The 19,103-nt window shown below is 34.8% G+C and overlaps 1 protein-coding gene across 1 annotated transcript in view; it reads left to right on the top strand.

Annotated features, from left to right (window-relative positions):
* The window catches only part of LOC112055162 (kazrin), a 199,762-nt gene that overhangs the window by 100,951 nt on the left and 79,708 nt on the right, over positions 1 to 19,103 (top strand). The window lies entirely within an intron of this gene.

The following is a 19,103-nucleotide window of genomic DNA, read 5'->3' as shown; positions in this document are numbered from 1 at the left end:
ATGAGTTGTAATATGTCGTTCATTTTTAAAATTACATTTGTATAAATAGAAAAGTACTAAAAATAATGTAATTAAAGATTTTTTTCCTTATTCTATTCTATTACGAAAATTTCTATGTAATTTTACCCCTAAAGGGTTAAATCGGGGTTGAAATTTTTAAATCGTTCATGTTTTGAGTCATAGTCTTGGAAAATGATTAGTGGACTATTTATGTGGACATGTAAAACATGCGAAAATATAAATAGAAAGAAATAAAGGGTTTATACTTTACAGTGATTTCTACGCAAACAAAGTCGCGGGCATCCGCTAGTATATGATATAGCTTTGCTTAACTTTATCCCACGATTTAGCGGCAATGGATTGTGGTATGATAACAAAGGTTTAATCGCTCCTTTGTATGGACAAAAGGGTATATATACACTTGGACAAACTTTTCTATAGCACCGTCGAAAGAGCTCCCATTGTAAGGATGCCGGGCACCGGCGCATCTGTTAATCGGGAAGCGTGAGTAAAATTTATGACGTGTAAAACGTACAGAACAACAGACGACCGCTCGTCCTTGCCAAGAACTTTTGTTGAATTAGCAAATGTTAGACGTATGCCGAGTGTTTTAGTAACCCTCGACGTCAAAGAGGGAAACTAGGTATATTTCTGTGTATTTGTGTATCTGTGTGTGTGACATCTGACTTTCTGTGGCATTGCACAACGTTTCTCTGTGTTCACAGATGAGACGATTTTGACGTAATTATTTTTAATTCTGTTGTAGTAGGCGTCCAAATATCCCCATAGATAAAATCCGTTTGATGCTATGTGGATCAATGGACGCACTTCTATCACATTCTTTTCAAAGAACACTAAAATCCGTTTGATGCGATGCGTCCGATACCTACGATGAAGATCTATGGACGCCTGCCTTTAATGTATGTAATATGAAGATCTGATAAGCGGTCCAAAGATATCAGTTTGTTTCAAATAAAAGAAAACAATTTTCATATAATTTATTGACCAGTTTAACTTATTTAGTTATTGATTATGTGATGATATTGGAGTCATTCTGTTTATGTAGAGCTGATTTCCTGTACCTTTTCTATTTCAATCTCTGTACAAAATAAATACATATACAAGATGGAAAAACGAATTTAATCTCACGTTTACCATTTCATTTACATTCTTTGAATGGAAACAAGGCGTAATAAATTATTCTCTCTGAGCAGCTAAAATGGATGAAGGATTTACGCACATTGTCCCATAAGGTGACGTTTAATAAATTGCCATAATGTATGGACCTTATTTCATTTTAACGTTGACGGTAATGGATTACACTTTCACAACAAATGTTAACAAAATATGTTTTGTAGGCGTCCACAGATGCTCATCGTACTCATCGACGCATCGCATCAAACGAATTATAGTATTCTTTGTATAGAAAGTCATACAAGTGCGTCCACTGATCGTACGGATTGCATGGAATGGATTTTATCTATCGAAAAATTAAAATCTGTTTGACGCTATGCTTCCGATACGTACTATGCGGATGCCTACCATTAGAGCAATCTTTTGAAAACACTTAGGTATAAAATGTAAAAATTAACTATAATGTAGGTAAATGTAAAAAAGGAGCAAAAGGAAAAGAAAAGAAAATAATCCTGGGTTGGACTTGAAAGTTTTCACTTAATTTCATAACATCTTTTTATGCACTTTTTATATAAAATAGAAAATCTGAGAATTTAATAATTCTGAGCTGCGTGCTCTTCTTTAATATTATTTTTGTTATTTAATAGCTTAGCACTGTTGATAAGCGATTTTGCAAAAAAACGTATTATATTATAACCATTTTTTTTCCTTTATTTGAATTAAATAAAAGGCTTATAAGTTTAAGCATTCAGTTATTACCTACTTTCAGTTGTAGTTTAACCTATAGTTTCAATTTCTTTATCGTTCCGTTTTGTTTGGTATTCAGAAATCTAAGCACCAGTTTCAAGTTTCAATACACTCGAAATAAATATGTTTAATACAACAAACATCAATTAAAGAAAAATTGTGTTAAAAAATTACATTACATACATAAAATTACATTACATACATACAATTACATAACATAAAATTAGTGTTAAAAATTTATTGTAACAAGTTTTTAATTACAGTAACACGCAGCACCAAAATGTTTACTAAGACAAGCCCAATCGATGGGATTGTCTTGCTTAGTATAAAACTCCTATTACATTTACTGCATCCAATTCCATCATCAGACCAGCAAAGTCCAATTGTGATAACGTGGATAACATGGACAACAATCATCATCATATCAGCCAATGGACGCCCACTGCAGGACATAAGCCTTTTGTAGGGACTTGCAAACATCACGAGTCTGAGCCGCCTGCATCCAGCGAATCCCTGCGACTCACAAATGTCATCAGTCTACCTGGTGGGGGGTCGACCAATATTGCGCTTTGTAGTGCGGATCGCCATTCCAGGACCCCTACGTCCGTGGTGACAATGCATTGTACAAAAGTAATGTTGCTATTGTCAAAGATACGATAGTAGGTACACGAGTAAATACTTTAAGAAAGGTGTTCGAATAGGGCTGATGACTAGGTTTGAATATGTTGATTTTTATGATACATTAGGGTAAATAAGGTCAATGTTAACTAATTTATACATGAAAAGCAAAGATTGACTGGATATTTGCAAAATAAATAAGATTATAAAATTTCAAAATCTATTAAAAATCTTTCATCGTAATTAGATGAAAATTCATACAGTTTTAGCTTCCTTACAATAAATGTGACATTTTTTAATAAACAAACTATAAACATAAACGCACAAATAACAAAGATGTTAGTCATTTTGTTTCACCGCTCATACAAATCTAACGATCATTCTACGACGCCATTAATTCGTACCATTTTGTATGGGCCGTTTTCAATTATCCGCGGCAGCGCCGCAAATCTGACCTTTAAATCCCTGTAGCTCCGAAAGTAATGATCGCAGATGATACAGTGTTTCTTTTACAAAATTGCTTTACTATTAGCATACTCCTAATTTATATACAATTTAAAAACTGACATCATCCCTATTACCTACGCTTACAGAATTTAACAATACTATCAGGACAAGTTAAATAAAAACTTCCTAATAGGCAAGCTCGACCATAAGCCATTGTTATTCGTATAATCCTGTCAATTTAAAATGAAATACGTGATCGTCGATAGCGGTAAACGTTTTTACCGTATTCCCCCTAGCCGCTTATTACCGGGTTTAATTGAAAAGCTCAACGCAACAAGCACTTCCTAACAGGGTATCACAACACTCACACGAGTGCGCGTTTCCTCCAGCTATATACGGTTACAGCGCCCTTCGCTTGGGGAGAGAACAATTTATACTTCAATACCCACGTAAGCTCTTATAATGACGTGAATAGATTTGTGGATAGTATAAGTTGTAAGGAATATTTATTACTTCGTTCGTAATCGTTATATGAAATACTAGCGGATGCCCGCGACTTCGTCCGCGTGGAATTCAGTTTATAAAAAATCCCGTGGGAATCATGGATTTTTCCGGGATGAAAAGTAGCCTATGTGTTAATCCAGAGTAAAATCTATTTCCATTCCAAATTTCAGCCAAATTGCTTCAGTAGCTGCAACGTAAAAGAGGAATAAACTTACTTACACACTTACACACACGAACTATTGTCGCCTTTATAATATTAGTGTGATTAGTGTGATAGAGTGATTTAATTAACAGTATTTGAAATAATAATTGAACTTTTAATAATTATAAATAAATAGGTAGGTAATGTTTAAATCTGAATCCGTGAACTTTTAAGAAGATATTATTGTTCAAAACACCTAAGCTCATATAAAATTACGTAAATATAGATTTTTGGAATGTATCATATTTTTTTTTAAATCATTGTGACTAACATATTATTATATGCACTGCTCGGAATCCTGAGGCTTACTCATATCGGTAGAGGTGATACGCTTCACTCTGTTTAATAAAGTTGACCGACCATTTTCGGTCAAGCTGGCCTATTCACTTTGGTCTTAATTAACAATCTATTAAAATAAACATCAAATTAATTATCAAAATGTCATAATTACCTACTGTGTGATATCCACCAATAAGCACCGGATGACATTTTTACATAGAATCTCAATCTTGTATATGTCAACAAGCATACGTCAAAGATAGTGAATAAGACTGCAGTGCATTATACAGAAAAAGTAATACAAAAAGTCCTCATCTTATAATAAAATAAAATCATCAAAAACCATTATACAATTCACAGTTGTTAATATTAATTTTGAAATAATGTCTTCTTTTACAAATTGTTAATATTAGGTACTTGCTTACATCTTGGTTAAGCAACTGTCAATCAAATTGAATAAACCAGTCCAAAACTAATATTATTGTTTAATAAATAATCCAATTTGGACATAGAAAACTTTATTCATCAAATCTGGGCTGTGCCCAGGCTATGGACATAATATTTTTATAACGTGACCTGGACATAAAACAAACATATTCGAGTAGAATAACTTACAATAAGGATGATGACAGATTTTTAAATTGTATAAAAATTAAGAGTATACTAATAGCAAAGCAATTTTTTAAAAGTAACAAGGTATCTGCGATCATTACTTTCGTAGCTACAGGGATTTAAAGGGTCAGATTTGCGGCGCTGCCGCGGATCCCTGAAAACGCTCCATACAAAATGGCACGATTTAGTGACGTCGTTGGCTCGCTGATCGTTAGGTTTGTATGGGCGTTCAAACAAAATTACTAATATCTTTGTTATTTGTGCGTTTATGTTTATAGTTCGTTTATTGAACAATGTCACATTTAATGTAAAAAAGCTAAAACTGTATGAATTTTCATCTAATTACGATAAAAGATTTTTAATAGATTTTGAAATTTTATTATCTCATTTATTTTTCAAATATCCAGACAATCGTTGCTTTTTATGTATAAATTAGTTAACATTGACCTTATTTACCCGAATGTATCATAAAAATCAATATATTCAAGTCCTAGTCATCATCCCCATTATACGAGAAAGTGTGTATGTGTGTGTTTAAAACCGAGTCGCTTATTATAATGTACCTACCACATAAATATGAATTTGATACTTTAGTTAACTCAAACAAGTATAATAATACTTAAGCTAAGAACTTGAGAAGATCAAGCAAGGCCTTAACAAACTTTACAAAGGTCACGTTCGTTACGCCTAGATACCAGTATTACATGTTTCACTTACTTAGCGTTTCATATTGTTGAGAATAATATGCTTTGTATAGCAAACAAGATAACAATTTACAATGAAAACTTTGCTATGGAAAATGTTACACAAAAGAAGAGTTACAATTATTGTTCTTGAGTTTATTCCGTTGTAATTAATTAGGCATAATATAACATTGTTATATTATGAATTTCGTTAACAAATACCTATATAGGCTATACGAGACAATTTCACTCTTCCGACAGATATTTTGTTATGGCATATTATAAATAATATATACCTACCTAAGATTCCATAGCTTCTATAGGTAAGTAGGTAATCTATAATAATATTATAAAGCTGAAGAGATTGTTTGTTTGTTTGATTGAACGTGCTAATCTCAGGAACTACTGGTCCGATTTGAAAAATTTTTTCAGTGTTAGATAGCCCATATATCGAGAAAGGCTATAGGCTATATTTTATCCCCATATTCCTACGGAAACGGGAACCACGCGGGTGAAACCGCGCGGCGTCAGCTAGTTATGATATAAACTTAAAGGTGTTTAGCTGTAACTGTATGACAGCCCTTTTGGCAACATTTCATTCATTTCACCTCGAGTCTATAGCGTCTCACAGTCGTATTGTTGGTTTTTTTAATTTCACCTATCTAAGAATACTTGGGTTATTAAGACAAATCTAAGAATATCTTAATTATGTAAATCCGTCTAGCGGTTTGGAAGATATGAGGTAATAAAGAATATTACATACATACATACAAGATTCGCGCGAAAAACATAAACCTACTTGCAGTCGGGTAAATATGAAAGTAATTTGATTTTTTTTTCTTTTTTATTCTTTACAAGTTAGCCCTTGACTATAATCTCACCTGATGGTCAGTGATGATGGAATCTAAGATGGAAGCGGGCTAACGTATTAAGGGTAGGATGAAAATCCACACACCCCATTTGGTTTTTACACGACATCGTACCGAAACGCTAAATCTCTTGGTGGTACATTTTTGCCGGTAAGGTGGTAACTAGCCACGACGGAAGCCTCCCACCAGCCTTCAATCGGGCCAGCCGAGGACGGACTGCGCCACGGAGGCCGTCAAATTTTATTCCAAGTTCCACCCTATCCGCCGGACTTGGAATCTTCATTTTATTACGAAACTATAACACTCAAGCGAAGTTAGATTCTCCAAGTTCACGTCCGCGCAGTGTACACTGACTTCAATTTGCATATACAATTAACTTTTCGAGTACCCACTGTTCACGATAACTCCGCAGAGAACACAAAAGCGACTCGAAACGAACCGGCATTGTTTTAACATCGATCCGAATAATAGAAACAATGGAATGCAACCGTTGTAATTAAGGTCACCAATTATGACTCGGGATATTTTTGTATTGGAACAATTTAAAATTAATTAATGATTTCTTTTTTGTGAAAAAATATGCGCAGTTATCTTTTTTTAAATAATATGATCAATATTCCGCTTAAACTAATTATAAAGACTGTGTTAGTAATTCATTATTATCAGCTGATGGACATCCACTGCTGGACAGGCCTATGTCTTGCATGGATTTTTTTTTTATCCTTTACAAGTTGGCCCTTGATTACAATCTCACCTGATGGTAAATGATGATGGAAGCGGGTTAACTTGTTAGGGGGAGGATGAAAGTCCTATCGGATTCTACACGACATCGTACCGGATCTCCTCATTTCTGATTCGATCATTCAGATAAACTCCTGCCTTTGAGCCTTCTAATAAGGCCCATAGTTAAAAACTAAGTCTCGGATCCTGAGGTCATAAATGGCAACACGCACTGTTCGAAGACTTTCGTCTTCAGGCTTTGATGAATTTTGGACTTAAAGTTGTCGAGCAGTTTTCCAGATGCTGCCCAGGCGAGCTGGATTCGGCGATTCACCTCTTTCTCGAAATTGGACCTACCTAACTGATGTGTAGGTATATATTCGTCTACAATAAATGGATGGGGCGGTACAATGAGCATGAGATATGATTTGTCTGTTGTTTGAAATGATGATCTGTTGTTAGAAATGGGTACAATATAATAATAACTATAAAAGTTACTAACAAAGTTTAACTAACATAGTTTAATTTATGAAAATAATTTAGAAATGCCAACAGTCTTAGAAGAGATAAACAAATATAAGCTGAAACACAAAGAACGATTGCTGAAACATCCCAATCCACTGGCCTCCGGGCTATTAACCGTGGAAAGAGTTAAGCGGTTAAAGCGAGCTGATGTGCTCGACTCTGTGCAGACTTGAAGACGATGGTCTTCCTGTCTGGTAAAGCCAAATTTATTTCCCCAAATCTGCTTATAGTCTGTCGACTGATTGCAGATACACAAGAAAAAAAAAATATATGAAAATTATACAAACATAAATTTCTTATTCATTATACTCGCAGATAAGTACCTTTATCAATAGGAAGTAAAAAGGCAGCAAGTAATAAATATCCGGTTTTCAAGCATTTTATAAGTTTGCTAAAGTCATGAACATTTTGCTAGTGAAATAATATCAAAAGAAAAGTGTAACAATGAACAAAGTTAGTGAGCATAAAGGCTCACGATAGCGGAAAATATTTCTTTTTCCAGCTTATGTTTTTTTATGATACAAATAGGTAACGTTCTAATAGCTTTGTTCAACTACTTATAGAATAAATAACCGTTTCTTTACAAATTTATTAAGAAAATCGGGTTAATCTTTTCGGAGTTTTACACAATACAAATATCCTTTCATATTTCTAAGGTCTTCAAAGGCGACACATGTTTAATATCAGTGCCTTAATGTAAGAAGAGTTTTCGATAAGAGATTACACGTTTCTTGTACCTACTACTTACTAGTTGATAAACAAAGTAGATGACTAGCTTGTTAAAACTGTGACTCTGTTGCCGAAAAATACAAGGCACTAGTACTTTCTTAGATGAGACTTATAAGACTTCGGTCTGTTTGGGCTGTACCATTTCAATGCTACTCATACCTATACCAAGTTAATTTTTAGGGTTCCGTACCTACATCAAAAGGAAAAAACGGAACCCTTATAGGATCACTTGGTTGTCCTTCTGTCTGTCTGTCTGTCAAGACCCTTTTTTTCATGAACGCGTTGAGGTATGATGCTGAAATTCATATTAAATACTCAGGTCTACCGTCCCTTAGAGGTGTGAAAAATCTAGTTTCTATGCCATCGCAATCAAAAGATACGTTCCGATGGGAATACGGAGATAAAATAATGGGAATGACATTCACGAATAATGTGATTTCTAGTAAAAAATCGGTTCAGTAGAACATGAGATTACCCTCTACAATACCACAAAATTTTACCTCTTTGTTATATTAGTATAGATTAGTCAGACACCATCGCGTGTTGCAATGCAATATAACGACCCCATTTAATACCTAATTTATAATTACTGATAAAATTCGTGTAACAATCCACATTTGCACGCATACATGGTCTACTGATAAAAGTGTACTTTATAGATATTACATGAACCTATGTACTACGTACAGGCTTGTTACTACTAATCTACTGCTGTTCTGGAAGCATTTGTTACGGAATAATAAAAAATAGTTATCTAGGATATTTCTTATTATGGTCGCTAACCGTGGCCCTCATAAAAAGGCTCAAAGTTACTCGATGGAGCGAGCTATGCCAGGGGTTTCTCTGCGCGATCGAATCAGAAATGAGGAGATCCGCAGAAGAACCAAAGTCACTGATATAGCTCAGCGAGTCGCGTAGCTGAAGTGGCAAGGGGCAGGCCACATAGTTCGAAGAGCCGATGGACGTTGGGGTCCCAAGGTGCTGGAATGGCGACCCCGCACCAGAAAGCGCAGAATAATCGACCCCCCCACTAGGTGGACCGAGGACATCAAGCGGGTTGCAGGATGCTCGCGGCTCGAGACCGTTTTGTTTGGAAGTCCATGCAAGAGGCCTATGTCCAGCAGTGGACGTCCATCGGCTGTTAATGATGATGATGATGATTTTTATTATACCAAAGGTTTATAATTTATCTGCTTAGTAAAAAAACTCCGTAGGTAAATGACTTCTTTTTGTATGCAATTTTCATTTTATTATCTCTCCTCTCCATTTCGTTCACTACCAACTACTTTGGAAGGCTCAGTACAACTTTGAAATTAAAGTACTTAATTGTAAAGAGCATTGTAACGATTTTTCCTCGATAAAGTGGCATTCATTTTAAAATATTTTCAATCGCTTTAGTGCTCCACGGTCCAGAGCGCGGCTTTGTTATTGTTACAGAAACATCGACTATTTCAAGTAAATAAAATCTTCTACAGAATTGCAATCTTTAAAACGTTAACATTTGAAAGTAACTCTATCTCTACACTTACGGGGATAGATTCAAAGAGGTATTAGTTAAATCCCCACTCCTTTATAATATATCCTCTTATCGCGCAACTGTCGTTAACTGTGATGTCACGAACACGTGACCACGCTTGTGGCGCAGTTGGAATTAAACGACAATATCCTTAAAGTATACAGATTTCCCAAAGAGCCATGGAAAGAAGCATGCTAGGCATATAAATAAAGCATCAAATAAAAAAAAAAGTGTGTCAGCTCCGACGCACGAATGGAGTTTACTCTTTTCAATAGCAACGCCTGAAAAGTGAAAGGTGCGCAACCGAGGTGCAGCGCTGCGTGCGCGCCCGCCAACAGCGTGCACGTGCGTGCGGACGCGCTAGGCATGTGCACGCTATGGCGGCTACGTACGGTGAAAGGTGCGCAGAATAGGTTGCGCACAAAAAACGTACCGAGGGGTACAAATGATAAATCGATTGTTAAGGAGTAAACTCCAATAAGTTATGAAATGACATGCGTTAGTTCAGTTGGTTTTACCCCTCGGATTTTTCTCATACCGGGCGCCTTATATATAAAAAATCGATTCTTAAGGAGTAAACTCCAATAGAGTAATAGGAAATAGGACAAAAATTATAAACGCGGCAAAACTAGCATGTCTCTTAAAATGGCGCTGGGCTGGATAGCCAGAACAACGGACGGGCGGTGGACAGGGTGGATATAAGATTACATTATTTATCTTGTGAAGAAGAGGTAAGAGTCCGGGGTATTCTTGAATTAGTAATTCAACTGAATAATGACTGCATTAATGGTTAAGATCATGAGGATGGCTAATTATTCATCCTCATCATTATCAACCCATATTCGGCTTACTGATGAGCACGAATCTCCTCTCAGAATGAGAGGGGTTAGGCCAATAGTCCACCACACTGACCCAATGCGGATTGGCAGACTTCACACACTTAGATAATTTAAGAAAATTCTCAGAGCAGGTTTCCACACAATGTTTTTTCCTCGAGTGTTAGCTCTCATTCATCATTCAACTCTCGTGCGAATGAGAACTAACACTATCATAATATATATAATAGCTTACGGAAACTACAGGGTGAAATCAACTGCTTAAAGTAGGTAACGATCTAAATTTTTTTTTTAAAAAGGGCTGCTTAAAGTAACTTCACGGTAAATCTACTTATCTATTCTACTGTATAAGGAAGTGTTGTTTCAAATTTCGCCAGTAAAGTAGAATTTATTTAGAAGTTTCAATAGGTTCCGTGGCTAGCGGTCCGAAGCGTCTGCAGCTGATGGATACTCGAGACTGTTTGGCGCTGAACAGAAATGGTGCACTTCAAACGAATTGCAACCAAGTATCCGATTGAAACTTTAAATACAGCTTTCAATCGACTCGGTTTATTTGGAAACTGTAATAGGATTTTAGCACTGCTTACACTGTTAATTGTTTTGTCTTTATAATTACTATTTTGTAAACCTAATAACTTTGTATTATTAGGCATGGATTTAACTAACCGAATAATTTGTTTGCGTTCGTAGTAACTCGTAGTACTAGACATACGTAGTACGTAGTAGTAGACAGCAATATATTCGAAATATATTACTGACAACTACAAAAAAGTGTAGTGCAGCAGTAGTGGTAATCGTAGTTGACAGTAATATAGTCGAAATATATTAGAATAGAATAGAATAGAATATTTTTATTGGTCCACACACGAGTAATAAAATAAAATAAAATAAACAAACAGAACATACAAATATCTGGTCGTGGACAAAAACAGGTATCCACCTCAGCACGATGTCACAGCGAGCTGTGGCGCTGGTTTTCAGGTGAAACCTTGTGAGTTCATATTACTGCCTACTATAAAGAAATGTAGTTTAGCAGTTATAGTTGTAATCGTAGTACTTATCGTAGTAAACAGTAATATATTCGAAATATATTCGAAAACAGTAATATATTCGAAATATATTACTGTCTACTACAAAGTAGTGTAGTGTAGCAGTAGTGCTAATCGTTGTAGACAGTAATATATTCGAAATATATTACTGTCTAGTACAAAGTAGTGTAGTGTAGCAGTAGTGCTAATCGTAGTAGACAGTAATATATTCGAAATATATTACTGTCTACTACAAAGTAGTGTAGTGCAGCAGTAGTGGTAATCGTAGTTGACAGTAATATAGTCGAAATATATTACTGCCTACTACAAAGAAATGTAGTTTAGCAGTAGTGGTAATCGTAGTACTTATCGTAGTAAACAGTAATATATTCGAAATATATTCGAAAACAGTAATATATTCGAAATATATTAGTGTCTACTACAAAGTAGTGTAGTGTAGCAGTAGTGCTAATCGTTGTAGACAGTAATATATTCGAAATATATTACTGTCTAGTACAAAGTAGTGTAGTGTAGCAGTAGTGCCAATCGTAGTAAACAGTAATATATTGGAAATATATTACTGTCTACTACAAAGTAGTGTAGTGTAGCAGTAGTGCTAATCGTTGTAGACAGTAATATATTCGAAATATATTACTGTCTACTACAAAGTAGTGTAGTGTAGCAGTAGAGCTAATCGTAGTAGACAGTAATATATTCGAAAGATATTACTGTCTACTACAAAGTAGTGTAGTGTAGCAGTAGTGCTAATCGTAGTAGACAGTAATATATTCGAAACATGTCTACAACAATGCAGTGTAGTGTACCTAGTAGTAGTACTTAAGGTAGTATAGACAGTAATATATTATGTCAAGTAGGTATATTTTAAATTACATTGTTATTTTAATTTACTAACAAGTTTAAGTTTTTATGACCTCGGTATTTCACATTTTTTAAGAATTCAAATTCTCATTGGCATATTTAAGTTCGAGTTGATATATAGTTTATCCATACGAGCTTAAAGCTAAAGAAACAGTTTGCTAATATTATTTTTATAGCAAAACTTGTCCTGAAATCACGTTTCCTAAGTTTATTTTTATACTAAGTTTACTTTTCGCGACTCCTATAAACGTAGCAAAGACAGAATTTTTTGCTACGTTCATGTATTTCTACAGAAATTTAAGTACAGGTACCTAAGTTAATACTCATGTAAAAGAATCCGAGCTTTCATCCAACTGTCAAAACAAATTTTCTCATTCAAACCATTCTCTATTTAAAGTTCAGGTACTTTGCTAGAGTTCATTCAAAGTGCAAAGTCTACGTTTAGTAGAAGACACAAAGTGTCTGAAGTGTCCATCAACTGCAGATCTTCGGACCGTCAGCCACTAAACCTATTGAAACTACTTCGGGATAAGTTGGACTTCACGGAAATTCGCAACAACACTCTATTTTGTAGCTTTTTCTGAGCTTTAAAACTTTGCATACGAAGTCTTTACTTGTAAGTTTGATAATAGCTTTTCTATCCACTTTCTTTAGTCCGGTTTATAATATGAAATATTGATTTTTTCTTCCAATAATTTTTAAATAACAGTATGGAGTTAGGACTTTCCAACGATGTATCGACGCTAGCCTTCAAGAACAGCGTGGTGGGTCTAAGCTCCAAAATACATTTCTATAGCAGAACACCTTTCTCTTAGAAATTGGTTGAATTGTACCATATAGTGTGCCATTAAATAGGCTATTTATAATAGTTATCTTTTTGTAATATTTCACACCCTTGGTATTTTAAAAAAATGCAATTAAATAGGCATTTTATAATAGTAATTTCAGCTGGCCTATTCACTAATTTGGCCTTTATTATCAACCTATTAAAATAAACATTAAATTGATTGACAGAATGTTATTTACCTACTGTGTAATATCCATCAATAAAAACCGGATCACATCTTTACATAGAATCTCAATTACGTATATGTCAACTAGCATTCGTCAAATATATAAATAAGCCTGCTGCAGGATTTTATGTAAAATCGTCTACATAACAATGAATTTCTGTCTGACTTTTGCTGGAAAACATTGAATATTAAGCTTAATAATGATAATTAATAAAAAACTCAACATCAGTTGAACCAAAATAGTTAATCACGATGTTATTAACAATTTCATTATAATATCTACTTACCTATCACTAATTTTCATTAAACTTGAAGTTCCAAAACCTCAGAACAACTTTAAATTTATTAATCCAATCAGTGTGCGAGGTCTGAGGGAAGCTTTATTAAATGCTCTCAGGAGTACGGATAATTCCGATGGCTTATGGTAAAACTTTCGTCTCGATATCGTTACGAGCCTCCAAATATTCTGGACGTTATTAATATTATTATTAATAGTGAGATCCAATCTGTGTCGGTGATGACTTCGTTTATTACGTTATTTGCCTCTTTCTCAATGAATGTGACACAAAAATATGAAATAATATCTACATCCTGCTAATATTATAAACGCGAAAGTTTGAATGGATGTTTGTTACTCTAACGCCGCTACTGATAAAACGATTTGGCTGAAATTTGGAATGGAAATAAATTTTACTCTGGATTAACATATAGGCTTTTTATCCCGAAAAAGTCCATGGTTTCCCGAGATTTGCGAAAGGTTTTGATGATATGAATGTTTGTTACTCTTTCACGCCTCGACTACTAAACCGAATTAGCTGAAATTTGGTATTAAGATATATTATAGCATGGATTAACACATAAGTTACTTTTTATCCTGAAAAAATCCATAGTTCTCGAGGGATTTGTGAAAAACTAAATTCCACGCGGACGAAGTCGCGGGCGTCCGCTAGTGTATTATATTTAAACGAGCAATTGTAGTAGGTAAACAATACATGTTTTTGTTGAGTGATTGTTGTCTGTAATTTTATTACACTTTGAATAACGTTGTGGATGTTATCAAATCAGGCAATAAAATTATATTAAGACTTTCCCTGAAAACTTTTCAAATAACGAAAAAACACTAGTTAATTTTAGGTGGAATGCTTTATTCTTCTACAATAATCGGTTAAAATTTAAAACAGCACCGAACTTCTTGTAGGTACCTGTAATAACGTATTCACATGAAAATTAAAAATCATCTTGTATTGGTCAATGTTTCCCATTTGTTATACAGAGGACCTTAGAAATGTCGGCTTTGACAAATGGCATTGCTAACCAGGTGGCATCGGATAGGTATGACATTTGAAATGGATTGCTTTTTGATTTATGAACCGGTAGATTAACAGGCCCGCATCGGCGATGTATGAAATGTCAGCTCTGTATTTCACACTGTAAAATGATGTTTGCCGTCCATTGCCGTCCATTGCTAACTAGGAAATTAACATTTAATGGCGTATTCTATTTTGGATTGTTAAAAATTATAAGATAAAAAACCCCCAAAGTCATAATTATCAAATTAAAAATATATGGGAATCGTATATACGAGATGTGGGTTTATAGGCCTGGTCGTAGACGTACATCTTGGCTCAAGAACTTACGCCATTGGTTTATTATGAGTACCAGATCACTCTTTCGGGCAGCAGTGAACAACACAGTGAAATTAGCCTTAATGATTGCTAACCTCCGATAGGAGATGGCACTATCAGAAGAAGAAGGTGGACTATTGGCCTCACCCCTCTAATTCTGAGAAGATACTCGAGCTTAGCAGTGAGCCGATAATGACGATGATGATGATAATGAAAAACCCCCGACAGTCGAGGATAGCAATTTTTAACCGACTTCCAAAAAGGAGGAGGTTCTACGTTCGGCTGTATGTATGTTTTTTTAATAGCTAGAAAAAATAGAATAGAAACTAGAATAAATGTTTGCTTTTATGTCTGAAATTCTTTTCATCGTAATGGAAAAAAATGTCAATAGCTTTTTTATGACCAATCAGCTTCAAAGGTGACAAAGAATACGAAATGAGGACAATTGAACAGTTTTGCTTGACAGTATAGGTACTATGCTATTTTCGTACCTATTTATCGTCACAATAAATTTCTGTACGTGAAATGAACATTTCTTCATGTTACCTATTCATTTATCAATTAGTTAAACTTCAAACTAGTTCAATTAATTTTCGATACAGAGAACCTTAATTAAATTTGAATCTTAATTATGAAACTCGGTAAGTGTTAACAAAGACTTGGCAATATTTGTCTTTGAAAGTTTTCAAATGTTTTGGATAAGATTCGAAACATTATAGGAGTATAAGTACCCATAAGGATTACTTTTATGGGTACCTATACGAGTATATAAATAACAATTAACGTTAATAACTACTAAATATTATATTAGGAAGAGACCTGTTAGGATATCCTGTAACGATATTTTTATAACTCGCAAGTGCGAGTTTCGAATTCACCTCTATCTCTCTCTGTTTAACACGATACTATAGAATGAGAAAGATAACGGTGAATTTGGAACTCGCACTTGCGAGTTATACAAAACATCGTAAGAGAATAGCCGTGCTGACCGCCGTGATGGCCGTAGCCATGGACTCGAACCCAGGTCGATATTATCCGGATTATCGCATAGGCTACATACAGTTCGTTTCATGTAGGATGGTGCGGGTGACAGTTCGTTTCACTCTTGAAACTTGAAAGTGCCGCGATTCACGATAATAGTAAGTACGTAGTATGAACGTCATACAGGCGACTGTTACCGTACCCATGCTATCTGAAAAACACTTTAGTTATTGGTTCCAAGGGGCACTTTATAAGAGTGCATAATCCTTATGTATTCTATTTCTACTTCAAAAATTTTGAAACTTCAAGCTTGTCAGTTTTACTGCCATCTGAAAGACGGCAAATTGTACTGAGAATATTTCTAAGAAATTTTATTCTCTTTCAACAGTTGCTCTTTTAAATAACCAGCATGTAGAAGCTATTATTATTTCAATTTCCTATGTTCAATTATGAGCTGTGATAGACCAGTGGATACGACCCCTGCCTCCGATTCGGAGTGTGATGAAGCTCTAGGTTTTCAGTTAGGTATTTAAGAAATTAAATATCTGTCTGGTGTCTCTAACGGTGAAGGAAAAACATCGCGAAGAAATCTGCATAATGCATACCTCAGAATTATCCTAATTCTCTATGCGTGTGAGGTCTGTCAATTGGTACATATTATGCCAGCGTGGTGGACTATTAGCCTAACCCCTCTTATTCTAAGAGGAGACTCGTGCTCAACAGTGAGCTGATTATGGTTATTGGTTGTTAATGATGATGATGATGACGACTTCTTATGTATACTATATATCTTTCATATAATATGTCTTTATAAAACAATCGTATAGTAACACCAACTTAACAAATGTATTTATTGCCTATACTTTTTCACTACTTATATATAAAATGACAACATCTAAGCACATCTTATATTTAACGAGCTTTACGGAACTTAGTAATGGCTTTATAAGCTTAAGTTTGCGCTGTGCAGTAACATAAACACCTTAGTTTAAGCCTCCATACTAAATACAACAAACATTTACAACGTCCTAGGTATTGTATATGCCTACATAGACGTTCTCCTTATTGCTACCTCATAAACCTTTGCCACAATTTAAATTGTAGTCGACCTTAAGTCAAAATTTGTGAGGAAACCTGAGAATTTTCTTAATTCTCTAGGCGTGTGAAAGTCTGCCAATCCGTATTGGGCAGCGTGGTGAACTAAGGCCTAACCCCTCTCATACTGAGAGGTGATCCTGCTCAACAGTGAGCTGAATATGGGTTGTTAATGATGAAGTCAAAATATGTTTATTGGAAGGCGCCACACATCCGAATCATACGTATCGGACGCATATCATCAACCTGATTTTTCTATACCAATATTATACAGAGGAAAACTTTGTTTGTATGTTTGTTTGTAATAAACTACTGGACCGATTTTAAAAATTCTTTCACCATTCGAAAGCTACATTATCTACAAGTAACATAGGCTAAATTTCATTTTAGAAAAAAATTAAGTTCCGTAAGATAGTTGGGTTTTTCGTACACAAGGTGTAAAATATCAACCAGAAAAGTTACTTATTTTGCGTACGCTGTCTAGGGTAGGGGCAGAGGTAGGGTAGCGGTAGACTTGGGGTAGGGTAGGGTCGGGTAGGGTAGGGTAGGGGTAAGGTAGGGGTAAGGTAGGGGCAGTTGAATATTTACATCGAGTTTTACTCGGACGAAGTCGCGGGCGTCTGCTAGTAATTAATATAGTTCATAATTCATTCCACAGCTGGGCAAAGTCCTTCCCCTTCCTTTTCATTGTTTCCTAACACATTTTATTTTAGATCTACGTATCCTGTAGGCTTTTCGTTTTTCCACCTGATAACAGGCCTATTTTTCTTGTTGTATCTCTTGAGTACCACTATGTTGTTATATTTCTCCAGTTGTCCTTGGGTCGTCTTATTATGTGTATTTTTGTTGTTGTCCATGTTCCACTTCAACGTTTTTGTTATTTTGCAACATTTTTCAATTTACTTTTTATCTTCTGTAGGTAGCAGTTCTTTGGTAGGTACGTAATAACCTAGAGATTATTTTCAACCGACGATAGATAGAGAGAATGTTAACAATTCGACGTGTATATTTTTTTATGTATGAAAAAATGTGTAACTTTTTACTGGGTAGTCCGATTTTCATATTTTTTTTATTAAAAGGACGGAAGTGTTGATTACCAACACATCATCGAAAAAAGCACGCGTGTCATATTATTCTCAATCAGAAGCGAGGATTGTGACATATTTGAAGCTTTCACATCAATATTCCATATTTCTCACCACTTTTTCCAGTAAGTACCTACAAGGTATAAAAAGAATGATTGATGTTCATCTAAAGTAAAAAAGTATATTATATTCGTAAAGTGAAAAGTAATTTCGATACATCACTCACATCTGCTGTTGTTTACTTTATTCGTTGTTCTATTGTTGTGTATTTAATTTTGACACAAATAATGTATATCCTAAAAATAGAATTAGAATTATTGAATAAGTTTACTAGGTATAAGTAAGTAAAAGAAGTTATTTTAAAAGTAAAAGCAAAGCATATCAAAAGCAAAATTTAACAAATTAGTCTATTTTACAACACTGCTCGAAAAAAGTCACCGTACCAACCGTTGTACCTACAAATGCCTACTCGTTAACTCGACTCAAATTCAGTGCAAAAGAGTTAAGAGACAATTAGTTGTTATCACTGAAATAACAAGAGCCCCGAACGCCTAAAACTTCAAGTTCCAAATTCAAACTGTCACTGTACTGCGACGTTATTCCGAAAGTTCGTTACGTTCTACCGTTCTTCACTATAGAATTCGTTAACAAGGCGGTCACGGGACTTACTAGCTCTGTATTATCTATGCTATTCGTCATCAGACTGTTTTAGAGGCTCACAGCAAGACAGGAGGTTAATTCATTAACTGTGATGTATAGTGATAAATACAAAATTGATATGTAAATAATTTGAATTTAATAAACATCATCCGGTACCCGCTGACAACCGTCGTATCGTAGATAGCTTAATCCACATTCGCACGAGAGTTTTTTTAACGTCTGTTAAAATTCAAATACAAATGCAAATGCATTCAAAAAAAAAATTTGGGCGTTGGAAATAGGATTTAAATTCATACTATTTTTGAACGCATTCTTA

This window comes from Bicyclus anynana, chromosome 14 (genome assembly GCF_947172395.1).
Source record: "Bicyclus anynana chromosome 14, ilBicAnyn1.1, whole genome shotgun sequence".
Taxonomy (NCBI): Eukaryota; Metazoa; Arthropoda; class Insecta; order Lepidoptera; family Nymphalidae; genus Bicyclus; species Bicyclus anynana.
The sequence above is the reverse complement of the archived record's forward strand: the minus strand, read 5'-3'. Positions and strand labels throughout refer to the sequence as shown.